Source organism: Canis lupus, chromosome 2, assembly GCF_011100685.1.
Source record: "Canis lupus familiaris isolate Mischka breed German Shepherd chromosome 2, alternate assembly UU_Cfam_GSD_1.0, whole genome shotgun sequence".
Classification (NCBI taxonomy): Eukaryota; Metazoa; Chordata; class Mammalia; order Carnivora; family Canidae; genus Canis; species Canis lupus.
The window spans coordinates 52,048,929-52,071,776 of record NC_049223.1 but is presented as its reverse complement, the minus strand read 5'-3'; the positions used below and the strand labels follow the sequence as shown (position 1 = coordinate 52,071,776).

Here is a 22,848-nt window from a genome sequence, read left to right as displayed (position 1 = left end):
ATTTTTTAAAGACATCTAAGCTTCATGATTTAGGCAAATCCCTAAACTTCTTCAGGCCAACACTGCCTAATTTATAAAATGGTGCTGACAATATGACCTGATGTTATACAAACCAAATGGTGCAATCTATGTTATGTTCTTAGAAGAGTTACTTTCACACATGAATCATTTAAATATTATAGGAGATTTTGTGGTCATTAATAAAGAACTGTACATTTTTATTGAGCTTCTTCTTGGGTCAGGCACTCTATTGGGTCAAAGAATGAAATATAATAATCTCTCTTCCTAAGCAGACTACAGTCTATGGTAGCACGTTTTTCTTTGGCCCTAGTCTAAGAATGAATTTTATATTTCCAAAGGGTTGTAAAGAAAAACAAAGAATAATATGCAACAAAGACCCATAGGGCCCTCCAACTTTAAAATATTATCTGGCCCTTTACAGCATAAATTTTCCAAGTGCTGCTCTGGAAAGTTTCTCAGTCTAGTGAGACAAACTAGTGAATACCATGCTAAGTGCTCCATAAGGAACAGAAATGTTCTGGTGAGGGAACAACAGAGTAATAATCTTGCTGAGGACAGTGGGGATAAAGTCACAGAAGGCTGTACAGTAGAGGTTATATTTGAACTAGGACATGTGTATTGTAGAGTAGGAAAGATCTGATAAGCCTGAGAAGGGAAAGGATTATGCACAAAGAAAAAACAAGATCAAAACATTAGGATGGTATATTTCAGGAACTGTGGTTAGTTGAGTGTGTTTGATTATAGAGTGTCAATCTGTGTAGAAGGTAGGGTGAGGAAAAGGAAAACTAATGGCCTAAAAGGAATGTAGAAAGAGCCATAATATGAAGGGCCTGAGATGCTCTACTATGGGTTAGAATTTGCACTTGAAAGTAAAAGGTTATCACTAAAAGGTTTTAAGTAGCAGAATGAGAAAATTAAGAGATTCAGAACAATAATTCAAGCAATAGTACAAAACCTAAACTTGTGGCTGTGGGCCAAGATGGAATAAGACGAATCAGATTTAACCTCCTGCTTATTAAAACACCTAAAAAGAACAAAACATATGAAACAAGGTTTTTGACATTGGCAGGAAGCACTGCCAGACACTGATTCCTGAAAGAGGGGGTGTAAATGAATTAAGCCTGTTTGCCCAGATTTCTGCATGGAGAGAGGTTCTAAGCCCCAGTGCAAGAGAGGGAAAATACATCACATAATGAGGATAAAAATCAATGAACAGAAAGAGACTGTGAAATAACAAAGATTACAGAATTGTTAAACAAGTATCTTAAAAGTTATAGCTACAATCCAAATGCCCAAATGTCAAAGCAGGAAAATATCTATAAACATTTAAGCAGAGATATAAAAGATATTTTTAGAACACCTAAATTGAACTCCCAGAGGCAAACTGAATTGAAATTTAAAAAATACTTGAAAAAAAATAATTTGAACTCCTAGAGACAAAAAAAATACAATGTCTAAAATAAAAAATAAACTTGATAGAATTACAGAATATTAGACACTAATAAAAAAGCATCAATAGGAATAGAAACTAACCATAATGACACACACAGAGAAAATCCTTCTGGTCCCCAAAAAAAGAAATGAGTATTAGTGATCTGTAGGATGCATGGAGTCTCTGAATAAAGAAAAAAGGTCATTTGGTCATTCCTACAATTTTGAAGAAATAATGGAAAAATGTGTTAAAAATGCCTATAAACAATAAGCCCACAGACTCAGGGACATAAATAAAGCACAAGCACAAGAAACATGCATGTAATGACACCAAGGTTCATCACAATCCAACTGGTTAAAAACTAGTGATAAATAGAAAATCTTAAAAGTGGGGTTAGGGGGAGATAGTACATATAGAGAAACAAAGACAAGAATGATAGCAGGGTTTTCTTTAGAAATAGTATGAGGTAGAAGGCATGAGTAACATCTTTAAAAGAGTGAAAGAAAATACAATTGTCAATGTAGAATTTTATACCCAAGTAAAATAACTTTCCAAAACAAAGATTAAATGTAGACTTATTCATAACATATGAAGGCAAAAGAATTGAGAGCCAGCAGACCTGTACTGAAAAGTATATTAAAAGGAGGGCCTTCAGGTAGAAGGAAAGTATAATGCCTTATGGAAATCTGGATTACCATAAGAATGAAAAGCACTGGAACTGATTTTTTAAAAAAATTTTAAATCTATTTAAAATATAAGTGATTTTTTAAAAATATTTTATTTATTTATTCATGAGAGACAGACAGAGAGAGAGGGAGGGAGAGACACAGGCAGAGGGAGAAGCAGGCTCCATGCAGGGAGCCTGATATGGGATTCGATCTCGGGACTCCAGGATCACACCCTGGGCCTAAGGCAGGAGCCAAACCGCTGAGCCACCCAGGGATCCCTAAAATATAAGTGATTAAGGCAACAAGGGCTTATAACATATATAAAAGTAAAATGCATGAAAATAAGAACAAATTAGACATAGAAAGAAAATCCCCAATCTGATAAAAGATAGCTATGCAGGGATCCCTGGATGGCGCAGTGGTTTGGCGCCTGCCTTTGGCCCAGGGCGCGATCCTGGAGACCCGGGATCGAATCCCACGTCGGGCTCCTGGTGCATGGAGCCTGCTTCTCCCTCTGCCTGTGTCTCTGCCTCTCTCTCTCTCTCTCTGTATGACTATCATAAAAAAAAAAAAAAAAAAAAAGATAGCTATGCAAAACCTACAGCTAACTTTATATTTAATTTCAAAGACTGGCATGAACAAGGCAAAGATATCCTCTCCTACTCCTTGTATTCAACGCTGTACTGGAGCTTTTAGTAAAGGTAATAAAGCAAGATAGAGAAGCAAAAGGAATCTTAATTGGAAAGAAACAAAGAATTATGCTGAGTGAAGTAATTCAGAAAAAGAGTATTCTATTTACATAAAATTCTAGGAATTGCAAACTGATCTATAGCAATGGGAAAGCAAATGAGTGGCTACCTGAGAATAAAGGTATGTGGAGGAGGTGAGTGAGGGACCTATTACAAAGAGGTACGCGGAACCTTCTGAGAATGAAGGTTATGTTCATGATTTTTATTGTGATGATGGTTTGAAAATCCCTCAAATTGTATATTTCAAATATATGTGGTTTATTGTCAGTGAATTATACCTCATTAAGTCTGAAAAAAATGATGATGACCAGGGTTGAGGTGCAAAGGCAGGAATCCATCTAGGAGATAAGAACAAGAGACAACTGGAGAAATGAGTAAGACTCAACTTAGAAAGGTAACTTCAGTGGTACCTGGGTCGCTCAGTTGGTTAAGTGTCCAATTCTTGGTTTCAGCTCAGGTTATACAAAACCTCAGGTTCGTGAGATTGAGCCCCATGTCAGGATCCATGCTCAGCAGGGAGTCTGCTGGAGATTCTCTCTCCCCCTCCCCCTGTGCCCTTCCCCACCAGACTCATTCTTTCTCTTTCTTTCTCAAATAAATAAACAAATCTTTTTTAAAAAGGTGACTTTGGGAATGAAGAAAATTAATAAACATAAGGTTTCCTTCTGAGGTTGAAAGAACAAGTGTGCAACAGGATATATGGTGTGACTACTATGAACAGCATTAAGGAATAGAGGGGAAATATCTGACTGAAGGGGAAAGAGAATGACGTGAGCTCTAAACATGTCCTATGGGACATCGAATTACAAAGTGAAGAAATAGTTGCCCTTAATTTTAGGATAGAGTTCTTGGTTGCAGATCCAGATTTTGGAATCAATAGCAATACAGTAGGAAAACTGAGGCACTGGGAGTGGGTGCAAATGCCTAAGGGGAATCCTTAGACTAAGAAAGAAAGTGGAGCCGTGGGAAATAGAAGTATTGAGGAACGGGCAGTAGGCTTTGTTCTCAGAGTTTTGGTCCTCTTTTTATCATCTTATACTCTACTCTCAATTTTCAAATCAGGGCAGGTGAAAATAACTGACATTTACAATTTCAACTCAGTCTTGGATCAAATCAAGAACTATTTCATCAGGTTTTCAATTATATTTACACACTTTGTATTTATACAAAATACATCCCTAACTCTTTTCAGGGTACACATTGTTCCTACATTTTGCTGTGCTTGGTAAGAGACAGTAGAGAACTGGCAAAGGCAGGAATGCAAGGAAGACAGGACCAAGTCCTGGAAGATCAAGTTCCTTCATCCTGGTAAATATACCTCTATTTTTCATTACAGTGTACTGAAATGAAATTCTAATCAATCTAAAAAATTATTATGCTTAATTCTCCTTAAGATAACAGTAAAAGAATTTTCTACTCTAGATTCTTCTGTGCTTATCGAGAAAAAAATGAGGGGGGGAGGTGTCTAACTAAAAACTATCCTTTAATGACCAAGCAGACAGAGATGCTCTCCCTGCAAGTAAAATACAATGCCCAAATCTACCACTACTTCCTCCCCTGTCCATCCTAGCCGTTGATGCTCTATGTGCTTGGAGAAAATAAAACTGTTCACATAACCACTGTGTCTAATGACAAAAATTTTTTAGATTTCAAAAAAAAAATAATAATAATCCAAAGAGCCAAAGCAACTTTATTATTTTTTCAGTTTAAATAATTCAAATCTCTCAACCCTGGAAACTTCAAAAACTAGTAGAATACAAAATAAGGAGCTATGGGAGAAAGATTCTTCCCTGGATATCCTTACAAAATACAAGCATCTAGGAAGTATTTTGACTTGGCAGAAAAAAAGATCACAGTCAGACAAGGCTGCCTCTTGCTCTCTGACATTTAACCTGATCTTTTATTTTTTTTTCCCACCTTCCATGTGTAGATCAAATTCACCCATGAAACTCTAAGTCATCAAACTGACTTCCCTGCAGATTTAAAGAAGGAGCCAGGTATTGCATAACATTTGAAGTTTTGTTTTTGTTTTTGTATTCTTGAGTCACACAATGGACTGCAAACTATCCCTTCTTTCTGGTCAGCATAGAAAATAAAGTGTTTCCAGTGTGAATACAAGCAGAGATGGCAACAGTAAAGCTTCAAATCAATGGAATAGGCAAAGAATTCTAAATTTCACTACACAGATATGTAGATAGAGCCCCCCTGAGGACTTCCTTCCACCGGAAGATAAACTAGTGGTTCTCAAGGAATTCCTTTTGTGATTATTCCTGCTGGTTTTATAGTGGCTGTTGATGGTAATTTTGCAGGTCACAGACTGAACACACGGCATGGTAAAACCATCATCCTCATAAAAGGATGTGTTACTTGCTAGCGTAAGCAGATACTAACATTATTTACTTTGTTTTTAATCATCTGAGACAGACTGCATCCAAGAAAAACAATTTAACTGAATATGGGGGGGAGGGGCAAAGGTAGAAATAAAGAGCAAATTAAGGACAAAGAGTAGAGTCCAAACCTGAATGCAGAAGGGTAAGTTTACCTCCAGTCTCTTGAAGATTTGTTGGTCAAGGTCTTAACTTAATATGTTATCAAATCTATCATTCAAGCAGGCTTTTTTGAGTTTTGAAAGTTTTAACAGCTTTCTTTCATTGTCTCTGCCATCAAGTTTTCTTTCTCATGTGTCCTCTTCCCTTCTAGCTTTCATCTATTTCAAAAGAATTAACAGTACTTGGACTTCCAACACAATGATCCTCAAAGAGGCTGTGCACCCAGTTTAGTTAAAAATACAATATGAGAGGGAGAGAACTATGTCTAGAATAAGTGCTATTTTAAAAATAGCAACATGTAATCCAAAAGAATGGAATTACTCAAATGAGGCAGCCCCCTGAGGAAATATATGACAATAACCCATAAAAAAGTAATTAAAATATTCTTGGTATACTCCAAAGTAGCCAGAAGAATTTAATTACTAGCTTCATAGTTACATTATGAAGATTTATACCCAGGCTAGAAGCAAGAAGTACCCAAGCCTGGAAGGACTTAATCACAGAGCATCTTCATTACAGCGCTCTCAGGGAACCAACTGGTCTCCTCTCTCACAGCAGTGTTTGTCACTGTTTCTGAAGAGCAGTCACACCAACATTTTCAAATACCCTGTGAAGTTCACAAGTGATAATGATGGGGAAGACCAGATCTTCTGTGAGAAAAGTTAGTAGAGATATCCACATTTAGAATGGTCAGCAATCATCAAACCACCAACCAGAGTATGCCACCAACAAAGTACATTCTGTCTGTGCTGTGAGAGTAAGGTGGGTAACTTCCAACACAATGGCATTTAGGATTCTCCATCAGACCTCATTTGCCCTAGAATAACTCACCTCCTACCAACTTAGACTTGCCTAAGATTTGAGTCATTAGAAATTAAGAGTTGATTAAAGAACAAAGAGTGATATTGTTTCCAGAAAGCAGAAAGCTTCTTTTGCAATATAGATACTACTTAGGAGCAGACAAGATAGGTCTTATCATACTGTTTCAGATCATGATTATGGCTACAAGTAACAAAAAACACAGATTCACTTAGAAATTAGAAAATTAGAGTTTCCAATTAGAAAATTAATGATCTCATATATAAAGAAGTACAAATATAGGCAATCTCTAGACACACACTGCGGTATAAGAAGAAATGTATTTGGTCTCTGCCCCGATTCCTGGCACAAAGCTCCTAAAACACTTGGTATTTCCTGAGTGATAGGGACATCCTTTTGCTACTCACTTGGGTTTATGCTAATGAGGTGACAGGCTAAGGCCCCCAAACAGCCCCATGATAGGGCTGGTCACCAGAAAAATTAAGTGACTAGAGGATTGGAACTTTCAGCCCTACCCACAAACCTTCAGAACAGGAGAAGGGTATAGAGATCAAGCTCTCAAAAAAAAATTCTTGAGAGAACTGATTGTGTGAGGAAAATGACCCACATTGGTATCAGAAGTATTGTGAGTAGAAACAGATTATAATACATACCAAGGTAGGTTCTAGTTCAGGGCTTGGCAACTACAACCCACAGACCAAATTTAGACTGCAGCTCTCTTCTTTTGTTTTTTGTTTTTTGTTTTCTTTTTTTTGTAAATAAAGTTTTATTGGAACACAGCCTTGGCCATTCATGTGTGTATTGTCTGTGGCCACTTTTGTGCTGCAACAGGAAAGATGAGTAGTTATGACACAGATCATAGGACACAAAGCCTAAAATATTTGTGATCTGGCCCTTTACATAAAAAGGTCACTGAACTCTGCTCTACCTCTAAATTCTTATAATTCTTTAGGCTCTGCCCTCTTCCATGTATTGACTCTATGCTCAAAATTTGCTTATCCCATGTCAAAAGGTAGATATTCCAGATATCACATCCAAGTATGGCAATGTTCCCAGGCAGAAAGAAAGCCGTATTTTTCTTGTATCTTTTGTAAGAACAAATGAAGCTTTTCTTTTTTTCTAACTTTTACCTACAAGTCCACAGAATACTTTTATTCATGTAGTGTTGCCCTAAAACATATCACAAGCCAACGCTAGAACTAATCACTGGCAAGCAAACTGAAACCATTAATTAGAATCTACTCTCTGTGAGGGAGGATGGGTCAGCCCCTCCTGAAGTACATGGCCCTGAGGAAGAGGGTGGATGTCTACACCAAATCAGGACTCTCTGGGCACAGAGGATGGCAAGAAGAATGAAAGTTGACTACTACTAAAGGGATGAGTTAGAGGAAAGGTAGAGAAACTGAGTTTGACTCCAATAACCACAGGGGAGAATACCAACAAGAACGATAGGGGAGGACATGAAGAAGGTTCCAGAGAGGAGTTAGTGAGGGAAGACATGCTACCCACACTGAGGTTTTCTACAACTAGCCCTGTAACAATCCAAAACAATAAATGCCTTATCATTCACATGGTTCTACTATAAAAAAATGTGACTTATCTGTTCCCTTGAAGAAGGCAAGAAAAGAACCAACAACGCAGTTCTTCTGGAGAAAATGTGCTGAAGTAGTTCTCTGATCATTTGCATTTAATACTACATACACTAAAACAAAAACAACAAAATAACTACATACACTTATATTTGATGCAAGTCTTCAATACAAACCCAAATGACTTTTTAAAACTATGTTTACAAACGTATTTATAAGGTATCCTTCCCAACTACCACTAATCAATAAGTACTTGTTGTATGCAATGTAATAAAAATGTAATAGCATAAATAATTAAGATGTATACTTCATTTCCCTCTACAGGAAGACTCTTCAAAATCTCAGTATGAGAAAATAGTTCTTATACATTTGCTATGTACATCTCCTCTCTGATACATGAGAGTATATGACAAATGATTTAAGTAAAGGCAATTCTGGACAGACTAAAGTATATCCTTTCAGTTGGATAATCTTATGGGTTCTGACTTCAATGACATATATATTTGAAACCATCCTTATATGTATGAATGCACTCAAAGACTGTTGTATTATATTAATAGTTTCACTATAAGTTCCTTGCATATTGTATGTCCCCACCCCCAAAGGGTAGGTACTTTGTTTCCTCCTAATAACCCTTGCTCATAATAGGTACCCACCATAGATTCAGTACTCTACCTTTTTAGCAATCCACAGTATTAAAATGATTTGTGTTCTGAAGTTTTATTTGTAAACCTGAACTTGAAAGCCAAGTCCATTTTTCCCCATTAAAAGAAATGTTAAATATAGTACTTAGGTCTTCAGAGTAGTCCATGAAAGATTCTTGAACAAATATATAACTAACATAGTTTTTACCTTTACAACAAAAGGTAGAGAAAACTATACTAATAGAAGGCTGCAATGATCATTTTAGAAGTTTGTGATCTCAGATCATACAGAGTGCCATTGGAAAGTAAAAGCATTCAGTAGTTATGGCAAGGAGTTCTTCCAAAAGTGAAAAGCACTGCAAGTAGAGAACACAGATCCTAACCCAAAATGCCACCCTATTCCAAAATCAGTAGCATCCAAAAAATTCCTTATCTGGCTTCTTTGAGTGTCAACACATGAGGAAAAATCAAACCAGCACACAAGCAGTTTTAATCTAAAGAATAGTGATACCAGTTCAAATGAAAATATTTTCATTTTCTTTGACTCATTTGCAAAGAAAAACTTTACATGCCAGTTGCACTAGAGAAAAGAAAAGACAGCATGGGGTGGAGGGGATGAAGCAAAATAGGAATATTCTATTATTTACCAATTAATGAGGAAAATGTTTCTCAAGGTATTGGTATACCCCTTAAAATATGTCAAGCATAAGTATTTGAGTGTACAGTGGTTTTAGGTCTTATTTCTTTTTTTAATATTTTATTTATTCATGAGAGAGAAAGGGAGCGGGGAAGGCAGGCAGAGGCACAGACAGAAGGAGAAGCAGGCTCCATGCAGGGAGCCTGATGCGGGACTCGATCCCAGGACTCCAGGATCACACCCTGGGCTAAAGGCAGGCGCTAAACTGCTGAGCCACTCAGGTATCCCTTAGGTCTTATTTCTAAAGTCATTTGTTAAAAGGAATCTCTCCTCAACTTAGCATCAAGTCACTGACCAACCAGTTTTTCTCTTCTCTTTGCTCAGATACCTATTATAGGTACAAAAATGGTTTTCATAGTCCATCCTGTGCCTCTGTTTAGCAACTCATAACTAATCCTTAGAGTAGAATTCAAGTCATCATGCTTGCCTGCTCCCTGCAGCTTGTTCTATAATTAGCGTAATTAGAAAAGGTGGCTAAATGGGGAAATTAAATCATTTGCTTCCCAGGAACATGCCCTGGGATGCCTCACCAGTGTTTTTCACTAATGAAGAGAGGAAAGATTGTATAAACCTTGGTCCTCAATTGAACTCAAAGCAGAGTTAATTTCCAATATCCAAATTACTTACACATTAAGACTAGCTCAGAGTCGATTCCATATTCACCAATATGTTTAATTAAATCACACAAAACAAAATTACTGCCGAGGTGTTTTTTTGTCTAAGTTCAAATTCTTCATAATCACCAGATTTGGGGCAATAAACAAAGTGGTGATTATTTGAAGCATAAAGGATATATTGTTTTATAAAACTGATGTGTGTTCCCAAAGAATCAAGGAACAACACAGAATTTTAAAAATCACTTCAGTCTCCCAAATTACCACAGATGTTTGGTAGACAACTTTCTAGACATCTCTTTATGAATATGGATAAATAAAAGATAAGTAAATACATTTATGGATAGACTGGGATCATTTTATTAAAATAAATCCATATTACATATTTTAATTTTGAACAAAAAGCTTGAATTTAATTTTACTCAAATTTAGCAGAATAAAGTGAAATTAAAGTAATAGCTAGATTTTAGATTCTTCAAATGTTAAAAATATAGAGAACTTTCAAGAAATAAGAACAATTTTCTTTAACTTCAGGCAATATCCATTGATACCCTATAAAAATGTATTAATCTAACATATCTTCCCATTTAACCTTTCTGTACATCTCTTTTGTTAGTTATATCATTTTATATGCACAATGCCTGTAATATTTAGATTCAGTTCTACCATCAAAGTTCTCACAATGGTTTCAAGTTTTAAAACCTAAAAGGACTCCAAGATGAGTATCACTTCTTTTACATCTTTTTCATGAGTTCTTTATTTTGATTCACCTCTTGGTTGGCCAGATTTCATAGTGTAGTAGATTATTCAAGAAGAACTCTATTTCCCTAAAGTATTTCATGTTGAGAATGTCAGTCTGTTGCCTTTACACTTGAGAGACCATTTGGGCTGGTACACAGCTTCTTCCTCCTATTTATTCCCCTTAAGCTTTCTAGGCAATATTCATCTGCCTTCTATTATTTATTGTTGCTGTGGGAAAGGTAGTAGGGGTTAGGTTACTAAGAAAACATGAATATGTCCTATAATTTAAAAACATTTAAAACAGAAGATTAATATTCTGATTGTTGCAAGAGGTCAGCAACAGGATTTTAATTATTAAAGAGAACAAAATAAGCAGCAGTGTTTCTTTTGCAGGCTTACCTTCACCTAATTAATGTTTTTCAATTGTATAAAAGTGTTTAGTGACAACTATGCTACGTAAGTGCTACAGGTGATGAGAATCTGGAAATTTCAAAGTTATTTTCTTGTTTTTAAAGATTTTATTTATTTGAGAGAAGGAGACAGAGACAGCAACAGAGATAGCCAAAGAGAGCAGGAACAGGGAGGAGAGGGAGAAGCAGGCTCCCCACTGAGCAGGAAGCTTGATGTGGGGCTCCATCCCAGGACCTTGAGATCATGACCCAAGCCAAAGGCAGACACTTAACCAACTGAGCCACCCAGGCACCTCCTAAAGTTATTTTCTTACCAGTATAATAATATCTATGACATAATTATAATACATGAGTAAAGCATAAATTAGCACAAACCAGTTAAATCAATTAGTCAACAGATTATATGTATGCATATATGTGTACAGTGGTTTGGTGGTAAATGTTTAATAACTATCTAGGGAGAAAGGTGCCTCACTGCAAGATTTACTAATTTCCATAGGGTAAATACTCTCACCATGGCCAATTTCAAGCTACCAACCTGATTTCACTAACTGGAGAGCCTGTAAGAGATGGGCATAACTGGAGCCCCATTGTGCTGACCTGCACATTAAGAAAAGAGAAATGAAAGTGAGAGTGAGAGAGAACCTTCAGGGCTTTAGGTTTCCATGGGAGCATGATATGAGACAGGTGATGTCTCAAATAAATATAAGATGAGTTAAGTCCTAGTAGTGAAAAAGAAAGGTGTTAATAAGAGATTATAACAAGGATACCTGGTTAGAAGAAAGTTTTGATGATGTGACTTCTAGGCTGATTAGTAGGAATGAATACATATTGCCAGGAAGACTTGGGCAAAGATATTCCAGGAACTGGAATCCAAAGCCCATGATATAGGGAAAGCATGTTTTAAAAACTAAGAAAGGGATTTTTTTTTTCCTCTGGTATTTACCATGGGAATCCGTTCAAGAGCCTGGAGCCACAGAGGTACCTGTGACAGCCAGGGCCTTCACAGCTGCTCATGGACCTGAATCTGGCCCTGGCTTCCTGGCACTGGCCTACACTGCTTGGCTTGCCTGCAGCTAGCTCCTCCAGCTATGTAGCTGCCCCCTACTGGCCTAATTCTCAACACTGGGCTTCACTACTGTGAAACATCCATGGTGAGACTCTGCAGCCACAGGAGTACACTAACAGGTGGGGCCCCAGCAGCTGCCAGTACACCTGCAGTTGGCTCTAGCCCTTGCTGGTGGCCATGGCCCACACCACTAATTCTATTTCTGCAGCTGACCCCTACCACTCTTCAGGCACCTGTTTTTCTCTGGGATCAAGAACAAGAGAAAGGTCTCCACTCTCACCATAGAATGGGTCTCCTTTTCAACATAGTACTAGAAGTCCTAGCCAAAGCAGTTAGACAAGAAAAAGAAATAAAAGGCATCCAAGTAGGAGAAGAAGATGTAAAACTGTGTCTGTTTGCTGATGACATGACCTTATATATAGAAAATTCTAAACCCCACAAAAACAACTGTTAGAATAAATGAATTCAGGGAAGTTTCAGGATACAAAATAAACATGCAAAAATCTGTTTTCTGGCTATACTCTAACAATGACCTATCTAAAAAAGAAATTTAAAAATGAAAACCATTTGAATAGCATCAAAAATAATAAAACACTTGTTTACATTTAACAAAGGGAATAAATGATCTATACAATGAAAACTGTAAGACACTGATGAAGGAAACTAAAGACAAAAATATAGAAAGATATTGTGTTAATGAATCAGAGTTAATATTGGTAAAGTGTCCACACTCCCCAAAGCCATCTACAGATAAAATATAATCCCTATCAAAATTCCAATATCATTTTTCAAAGGAATAGGGAAAAACAATCCTAAAATTCATATGGAACCACAAGACTCCAAATAGCCAAAGCAGTCTTAAGAAGAACAATACTGGAGGCATCACATTTCCTGATTTCACACTCTACTACATAGCTACAAGGTACTAGCATAAAAACAGACACAGAAATCAATGGAAAAGAATTGAGAGCCCAGAAATACACCGACATATGTATGGTCAACTAGTATATCACAGGGGAGTCAAGAATACTCAATGAGGTAAGGATAAACTCTTCAATAAATGGTGCTAGGAAAACTTGATATTCACAGGCAAAAGAATGAAAATGGACCTCTATTGTATACCATTCGACAAACCAACTAAAAATAAATTAAGACTTAAACATAAGACCTGAAACCATAAAACTCATGGAAGAAAACATAGGCTAGAAGTTCCACAATGACAGTTTTGGCAATAATTTTTTGGATAGGACACAGCAATAGGTCATATCCAAATGCATAAGCACAATGCAATGGATATGACACAATACAATATGTCATATCCAAATGCAAATCCAATGCTTTGATTTGGATATGTACAAGCAATAAAAGCAAACTTCAACAAGTGGGACTACATATAACTAGAAAGCTTCTGCACAGCAAACAAAACAATCAACAAAATGAAAAAGGCAACTTGGGGAAACAGAAGAAAATACACACATATCAAATATGTGATAAGGGGTTAATATCCAAATCTATAAGGAATTTCTGCAACTAAATAGCAAAAAATAAATAAAAATCTTGTTTTTGTAAATGGGCAAAGAACCTGAATAGACATTTTTTCCAAAAAAGACACACAAATGGCCAACAAGTACATGAAAAGGTGCTCAATATCACTAAGCATCAGGGAATTGCAAATCAAAACCACAAAGATGTATTACCACACACTTGTTAGAATGGCTATTATCAAAAAAACACAAGACAAATGACTGCTGTTATTTGCTATTAAATAAAGTGATTTTTAAAATATTAACAAATGTTGGTGAAGATGTGAAGAGGGAAATCTGGCACACTGCTGTGGTAATGCAAACTGGCACAGACACAATGCAAAATAGTTCAGAGGTTCCTCAAAAAATTAAAAATAGGACTACCATATGATCAGCAATCCTACTTTTGGGTATATATCTGAAGGAAATGAAATCACTGCCTCAAAAAGATGTCCACACTTCCATGTTCATTGCAGCATTATTCACAAAAGCCAAGACATGGAAATAACCTAAGTATCTATAGACAGAAGAATGAATAAAGAAAATGTGATACACACACACACACACACACACACACACACACACACGGGAATATTATCCATCTGAAGGAAATCTATTTGTATCAAAATGAATGGACCATGAGGACACTGTGCTAAGTAAAATAAATATGAAAAAGATACTGTATGATTACATTTATATATAGAATCTTAAAATATCAAACTCATAGAAACAGCTGATTAACAATTACCAGAGGGTGAGGAATACAGGAGATGTTGATCATAAAGTACAAACTTGCAGTTATAAAATATATAAATTCCAGGGATCTAATGTATAGCAGTGACTATAGTTAACAACACTATATTGTATACTTCAAAGCTGCTGTGGGAATAGACCTTAACAACAACAGAAAGTGGTAATTATGTGATGTGAGGGATGTGTTAACTACTTTTATTGTGGTGATTATTTCATAATATAGAAGTTTATCAAATCACCACATTGTTCACCCTGAACTTACATAATGTTATATATCAATTTCATCTTAATAAAGTGTGGGGCGGGAGAGAAAGATTTAGCAACAACAAAAAATAGTAACTAAGGATCTATCCTAAGCCAGTAAAAAAGCAGCACAATAATCCATCAGAGGAGCAGGTGGGGGCCAGATCCCACAGTGTCTTGCGCACCAGGCATGTTGAAGGCTTTGTGTTTTGCCCTAAGTGCAGTAAGGAGCCATTGCAAGATTCAAATAAGGGAGTAAAAGGCTATTTGAAGGTTAAAGGCCATTCTGGATACAGAGAACAAAGGCAGGAGACTTGAAGAGCTAGCATGAAGATCAGAATAAGTAGGAAGCTCCAGGCAGAAAGCTGTGAAAGCACTTTCAGGACAAATATGATTTTGAGATGATCCAAGGTGGGGAAGGCAAAGAGGATGAGACAGAGAGATTTAAGATATGCTATGAGCAAGTGTCATCGGAATGCAAGGAGTGCAGCAGAGGCAGAAGTCACAGGTGACTCTCAGTTTCTGGCTCACGCACTTAGGCTACAGAGGTACCACGAATGGACAGGGGAAAACAGGAAGAACACCTGTGAGGAAAAAGTGCGATGCTGACAGTACACCTAATGTGGCTCTGGTCTTCATATGAGCTTGAGGCTGAAATTTTGGGTTTGTCTGTGTATAGCTAGGATTTAAACCATGATGTAGATGAAAATGCTTAGAGGGAAAGCATCAAGTTAAATCCAGAAAAGGGCTCAAGACTAGGTAGGCCCTATTGCTCCCACGATTATTGGGTGGTAAGATAAGGAGATACCATCAAAGAACCTGAGAAACAGCTATCAGAGGAGAAGGAAGGATTCCAAAGAATGTGGTATCGAGAGATAAATCAAGAGATAAATTTTTTCAAAGGAAGGGAATAGTTAACCACTGAGAGGTCACAGAAGATGGTAACACGTCCATTGGATTTAGCAATTTGGGAAGTCATTGGTAACTTTACTGAAAATTGTTTCTGGGAAGGAATTGGGGTACAATCCAGGCGTCAGTGGCTTGGACAGAGAATCACTCTGCCACATGATTCCTCTGTTTTTGAATGTTAAATCAGGTCACTAAGATGGTCTGGATTTCTTGAAGATTTGCTCAATTACATGATTCAAAGGGCCATGTGTGATACCGACCATAGGGACATAGGAATTCACCTTTTTGGAGCAAACTGAGTCCTACAAGGACTCAGACATCCTGCAGAGAAGAGGCAATTAAAATTTCCACAGAATGCAAAAATAAATAATGAATCATCTTTGGAGACATAGGTCTAGTAGTGTTCTCAGGGCTCCTTTCACAATAGGTGATACATGCATACAAGAGGTGGATAGAGAAAAGAAGTCAGCTAAGAAATATGACCGCAATGACTTCCCTTTCCCAGTCAAGGAGCACCAGAAAACACTGGATCTAAGTTGGTGGAAGAAAGGTACACAGTGAATGGGTGACGGCAGAGTGAATGGGTGACGGCACTGGGGGTTATTCTGTATGTTAGTAAATTGAACACCAATAAAAAATAAATTAAAAAAAAAAAGAAAGGTACAGAGGTTCTAGTGTGTTGGTTTTATGACAGTGATGATAGATTCTGTTGTTTTGTTATTGCTGTCATTATTTGCTATTAGATAATATGTTTTAAAACTAAGTTCATCTGTAACTGTGGCATAGGAAAAATGTACTGTTTTCCATCCAAAGCACTAGTGTCATATTTCTAGGCAAACATTTTAAATGATGCATGTGCTATGCTCCCAAGTTCATCACATCAAAAAGAGAAAGGTTCAGTAAATTATGATTCTTTCCTCAGAGTAAATGATTTGCATCCTGCTATGACTAAGAACTACTATTGGTTAACTTCAGGCATTCCTGCTCTGGTTTCTTTAAAAGATCATTTGGCAGACTGGATTATTTCTTCTTGAGTTTAAATATTTGCTTAAAATAGATATTTCATAAATCTATTTTTTTCTCTTTCCAAGAGAATGTACAACTATATATTTAAAATCTTTAATTTTAACTTACTTGAAAAACTAAGACAAAAAGATGTTTTTACTCAATTTAAATAAGCCTTTTACAAATATTAACATGCATTATAACCCTAAACTATACATTTTCCTACATTGTGCTGCACAGGTAATGATTTTGCTTATAGTACCATTATCATGGAAATTTAGAGCTGAGAAATTTACAAGTTGAGAAAAATCTTAGAGATTCTTTTTTTTTTTTAAATCTTAGAGATTCTTGTAGTCAACTAATAATCACAGAAAATAAACATATCTGCAATAACATGACTTTCAGACATCTGCACAATGTTGAGTTTCATATTTCTAACTAGAGACATATGGCAAGTATCAGAAATGACCTTTTTTGCCTTTTTGAAAAAACAGAATTTGAATGCATTGTGAAAATTTTTCTTCTGGGGATACAAGAGCTCTAAGGTAGAGTCCCATCCTTAACATACATATTGACCACATGGGAAATAAGAAAAGGGAGGTGAGTGGGAGCAAAACGGGGAGACAAGTCCAACAGTCTTTGCTGTAATCTGGGTGTGAGGAGAATGGGGTCAATGAATCTGGGGTGCTGGTAGTAGGACACAAAAATGAGGGGAAGGATGCAGAATGGAAGCATCAATGGCATGGGGCCCTGAATGATTGCCACGTATGTCAGGGATTGGAGGGAAAGGAAAACAAAGGCAAATGGAAGTTTTCAGCAGCAGTGAAGACTGGCAGTACATGGAAGAAATAGGCAAACCCAGAATGGGACTTCAGAGAAAGGTGAGCACAGTTTTAGAATGGGAAATGGCTAGGACCACCAAGTAAGGGAGGGAAATGATACCAGAGCTTAGGAGAGAAGTCAGGCCCAGAGAAGGAGATACTTATGTCATCTCTGTAAATGTGATACTAGCATCAAGGATGGATAAGCAGTGTGACGGCAGGAATCAAGAGGACAAAGAGCAAAAGTTTCCTTCTGATGCACCTTAGGAAACCCATAACTTTAATGGGCAGTAAATGGAAGTCAATCGGACATAAAAGTCCCTTCATCAAAGAAATATAGTCTCATCTATTCTCAATACAGATAGAAATGCTTAAAGCCCAGCATTCAATATTGAAAAGCAGCTGCAAACACATTCTACCAGTAGAACTTGAAAAACGGAGACAAAATGAAAATAAATGAGGCACAAGAACTACAAAATGAAATTTGAAAGTAGTATCAGGGTAAATGCAAATTTTAAAAAACGAAAATATTTTTGAAATGCATGGGTAAAAAATTTAAAGTTTTCACTGTCTTTTATAGGTTTTCTATTATTGAGAAGATAACTGGCTAAACCCAAATAGGAAGCTCTCCGTACCCAACATTTTCCCATCCTAGAAATATTAGTTTTCCCATATAAGAAAAGATTTAAGAGATCCTAAAATTAATTCCATCTTTTAAAAGGCTTACTAAATGGTGTGGTTTGAGGTATGTGTGTGTAAAATGCTTTAACCCCTCGAGACTGTCAGGTCAGCAACGAGAAAGACCCAGAGTCTTTTATAGGGTAAACTTCTCATGTAGCTCATAGCAGGAGAAGAAGGAAGAAATGAAGCTGATGAGAGAACAAAAGGCAAGCCAAGGGCAGGCCAGAGCTGACTCGCTCACCTCATGCCACACCATCCGCTAAAGGCCCCTGTGACTGCCTAAGAACAAAGGCAGCAGAGACACCAATGGTTAACTGATAAAGATCACAGTCATGCAGGACATGAAACTCCTCTACAGATTGTAACTGCCTAAATGACTTACAAGAAAAACGCAATCTTAATCATCCTTAGACCTCCAGGAACCCAAAGATTTAATTTCCTAGAGCCCTAACATCACGTTCATCTCTGTAAGATAGAAAACCCTATGTCATCAGTCACTCCCTATAATCACAATGAAGCTCTTTCTGCTCATGGGTCCCGTTGTTGTGCTATAATAAAAACCCCTTTTTGCACTGTGGAACATCTTAAAAATTCTTCCTTGACCATTATACTCAAAGATCCCGCATCAGAAGCCATGGCCCTTCCTCCCATCTTTTTCCCTATCCTAAATTAGGTTTACTTCAGGACTTTCTTTACCTACTAGTAAAAAACTAAATTTGAAAAAATACGTAAATATATTTGTCAGGAATTAGTCTTTATTTTTCCCTCAAAATGAAGACAGAACATCTACCAGTTGTTAACAGTTCTTCTGATTTCAAAAGCCCCAAAATGTGATATGGCAAAACAACGGTAAAATGCTCGCTAAGATGGGACATTAAAAAGAATGAACATATAATTTAAGTGCCACTGGCAACCTCAGGGTACTTCCTGAGGAAGTAGGATATATGCTCATAATGCCATACAGAGTTTCACAGGCCATTCTTTCCCACCATCTTTCTCAAATCAAGAAAGGTCAAGTGCTCCATCTGGCAGATGTGCCAGGGCTTTCTGGAGCAGGCCAGTCTAAAAAACTGGGAGAAAGGAGCCCTGGAGAAAACCCAACACAATTTGGAAGGAAGTAGGGAAGATATGAAAATGAAAAAGAATTCTTCCTAGATGGTTGAAATGTTTAGCATGTGCTGGCTGAGCCAAAGCAACCTCAGTCCCATTCTTTGCACCGTTCCGGTCTGGCTGCCTGTCACTGCTGCTGAGCTCAGAAATATGCAGCCCCACAAGGGACTCAGTCATCTCCTCCTTGTGGGCCATTCATCCTGGCTAATTCCCATTCACACGGTATTGATATACTAGGAAACAGAGTTAACAGTATGTATCTCAGGGCATCCAAAATACACCATGGGTATCATCTCCCTCGTTAGAGAGGAAGCGGTATCTCTAACAATCTACATTACTGAGCTTATCAATGTTCAAATGCACCCTCTCAGAGTGGTCCTCCCTTGAACCCTGTTTAAAATTTTAATCCTAGCCCTTCTATTCTAGCTTTGCTCTCCCCTTCTCTCACACTCATACATACACACACTACACATACATTTGCACATATCTATGTACATATGTGTACATGTGTTTGCTACCTGTCTGAGTGTGTGTCTCCTATACTAGAATATGAATTCTGGACCACAGATATTTGTGTCTGCAGTGTTCCCAGCTATATCCCCAAAATCTGTAATAGTGCCTGCCATATGGAGGCACTAGTAAATATCTGTGAAATGAATATAAGAATTATGCTAATTTTTATTTAGTACCATCAAAACTGTGCTTATTTTAGGTACCTAAACTCTATATTGGGGTCAATGGTCATAAACTAGCATTCTATGAGTTTGAGTGAGCTATAGTCACCTTCACTCTTACCAATGAATGCTTATTCATTTGAAGATACGTGTTACTCTTGCTAAATAACTGTTGAAAACATCATTACTTCAGTCCTCAAAATGTACAACAAATCAATAGATATTTGGGGAAGTTTCTGAACAAAGCGATTAAACACATAAGTTTGGGAGGCATTTAGTTCTAAGTTATCTGTGGAAGAATGAAAAGCCTAATTTATATCTTTCAAATATATCCAGTACAGACCTAAGAGCCTCTCAATCAGCACTTTACAAACTGCTAGGATCAAGAAACACAGCCAGCGCTGGACTCTGCTTGATGAGAAGCAAAGTATGACCTCCCTCTTTTACACAAAGACTTCATTCCAGATAGTAGTGATGAAGACGATGATGAGAAGAGCCGCAGAAATCATGTTCACCATTGGCAGCCACTACCATTTCTGGAGGCTTTATATGCACTGTTTCATGTATCTCTACCCCCACACCTCTGTGAGGTTGCTCCTACTGGTAATAACTAAATGAAGCAATCCTTATGAAGCGTATCTGACACTTAGTAATTGTTCTGAAACTGTTAGGTGTAAGATTATCGTTTTTTTTTTAATTTTTATTTATTTATGATAGTCACACAGAGAGAGAGAGAGAGAGAGAGAGAGGCAGAGACACAGACAGAGGGAGAAGCAGGCTCCATGCACCGGGAGCCCGACGTGGGATTCGATCCCGGGACTCCAGGATCATGCCCTGGGCCAAAGGCAGGGGCCAAACCGCTGCGCCACCCAGGGGTCCCAAGATTATCATTTTAACGAAGAAATTCAGTGAAGCAACTCACCCAAGATCACAGAAATGGTAAGTTGAAGAACTGGGATCTGATGAACCCTTAGCTTCTGGACAGTTCTGCTTCTGGGGTCTATCTATACCTCCATCCTCAATCTCCTCCCTCTGCGTTCAAAACTCTGCACCTATATTTAATTTAGGAGGCTAAGTCTGAATAACAGAATCATTAAATATGCCTCATCAGAATTCTTGAAGAAAATTCAGGTAATGCTGAATTCACTGATTTTGTAAGGTTAGCATTAATTTGCAAATGCTCACATGTTGACATTTTTATGTTCATACCATCACAGGTCACAGACCTGACAGGGTTGATGAATACAAAGTGTCACCAATTCATCTCAGCTAATTGGAAATGTGGAAAATCCATTTATTCTATGTTGGACAACCATCTATATTTGGACTACATATGGTAATGTGAGTAGCCTCAACCTAATACCATGAACATAATTCTTTAAAACTGCTTCAAATCTAGTTTCCATTATAAGGAGTCCTTTCAACTCACTGGATTTCATACAGATGACATTTTGTCTCGCACTGGAAAAACAATAGGCTCTTAAATGAAAAGTCATGTGTAAACAATAATGCACACTGTAAAATCACACGGCAAAGGTAATATTCATAAAAAGCTATCCATGTGAAAAATGACAATGGATAAAATACTGCTAGCAAGTCTCTACTCCAAGTCAGTCACAAATTTAACATGCCATAAGCCATGGTTTGCAGTGTGAAACCTGAAGACGCAGACAGTAGGGCCCACTGTCTGCCTAATCTGCTTGGAGAATACCAGGTATTTGACTTGAACAGTATTTCTGTCCTTTTCCATTTCTGTATGGAATCTTCAAATAACAGCACAAAGATATAATAAGTAATTCATTTATTTATATGTTTCCTACCAAGTATTTTTCTCCCTAATCCACTTTAATGAACAGCTCTTCTAGAGCAAAGCTAACCATCTGGCAGACACAACTCCCATACTTATTTTAGTCAGAGTAATTGAATATGAGGATGTGATAAGGAGAATGAGATTTTGCCAAACAGAGCTGATCCTGGTCAGCAATTCCTAGCTAATCAGTGGCTAATCCTACTTGGGTTGCATGAAACCTGAAGCTAGTTAACTCTCAGCTTCTCTCAAGCACTCAAGAGTCACTTTCTAGAAACAACGACAGCATCTAAAGGGCAACCTTTGCTCTTTGCACCTACCACCCAACCCTTCTGGGTCTATAAGTTTCATCCAAGTTCAGCCTCCCAACATGATGCCAGCCCTTTTACTTACCTCATCCTTGCCTTTAAGCTGCCCTGCCTCCTACTTTCCTACAAACAGCACTACTTTCTACCAGGCACAAAGGACTTTTAAGTCTTATTTCTACCACACAAGCATAAATTCTTTGAGGACACAGGCAACGATGAATTCATCTAAGACAAATGCTTTCAGAGGAAATACATCCTTGACTAATTTCAATAGAATCGCTTATATGAGATACCTACTCTGTGCAAGCACCGCACTACAGGAATCAACTCCCTGATAAGCTGTTTCCCTAGTTAATCGGGACTTGAGAAATTACTGGCAACTCCCCTCTTTTTGTAGGAGGAACTGATGTAGAACTACAACACTATTTCCTTCTTGCTTTTCATGATGAGGACCAAGTTAACTATTTCTGGTAATAAGTCCTTACTCTTCGAAGTGTGATCTGGGGACTGGTCCATGGCACTGTTGTCACTTGCATCTTATTAGAACTGCAGCAATGTAGGCTCCACGCAAGAGCCAGTGAATCAGAACGCAGTTTGACAAGATCCACAGGTGAATGATATGCACACAAAATCTCCTGATGTCTCTGTACCTCCATCCTCAATCTCATCCTTCCGTGTTCAAAACTCTGCACCTATATTTAAGAGGATAAGTCTGAATAATAGAATCCTTAAATATGCTTCATCAAAATTCTTGAAGAAAATTCAAGTTTCTTTCTTATAACAGCATATTTTGCCTTTGGTTTCATTTTACTGGACTTTAAAAAAAAGTACATCTGATGTAACATATCAAACGATATAAAATTTTAAGTGTAAAGGGTTAGTAATCTCATCCTGGCCACCCATGAAAATCAATGTTAAAAGTTGACTGTGGGGATGCTTGGGTGGCTCAGTCAGTTACGCGTCTGACTCTACGTTTCGGCTCAGGTCATGATCTCAGAGTCATGAGACGGAG

The 22,848-nt window shown here is 37.5% G+C and overlaps 2 long non-coding RNA genes across 5 annotated transcripts in view; one reads left to right on the top strand and one right to left on the bottom strand.

Moving 5' to 3' along the window:
* The window catches only part of LOC111092486, a 491,589-nt gene that overhangs the window by 331,820 nt on the left and 136,921 nt on the right, over positions 1 to 22,848 (bottom strand). The gene's annotated exons all lie outside the window — the stretch shown is intronic.
* LOC119870272 lies at positions 4,073 to 5,729 on the top strand. The gene is made up of 3 exons (XR_005355622.1): positions 4,073 to 4,178; positions 4,801 to 4,867; positions 5,571 to 5,729. It is a non-coding gene; the product is annotated as an uncharacterized LOC119870272 (long non-coding RNA).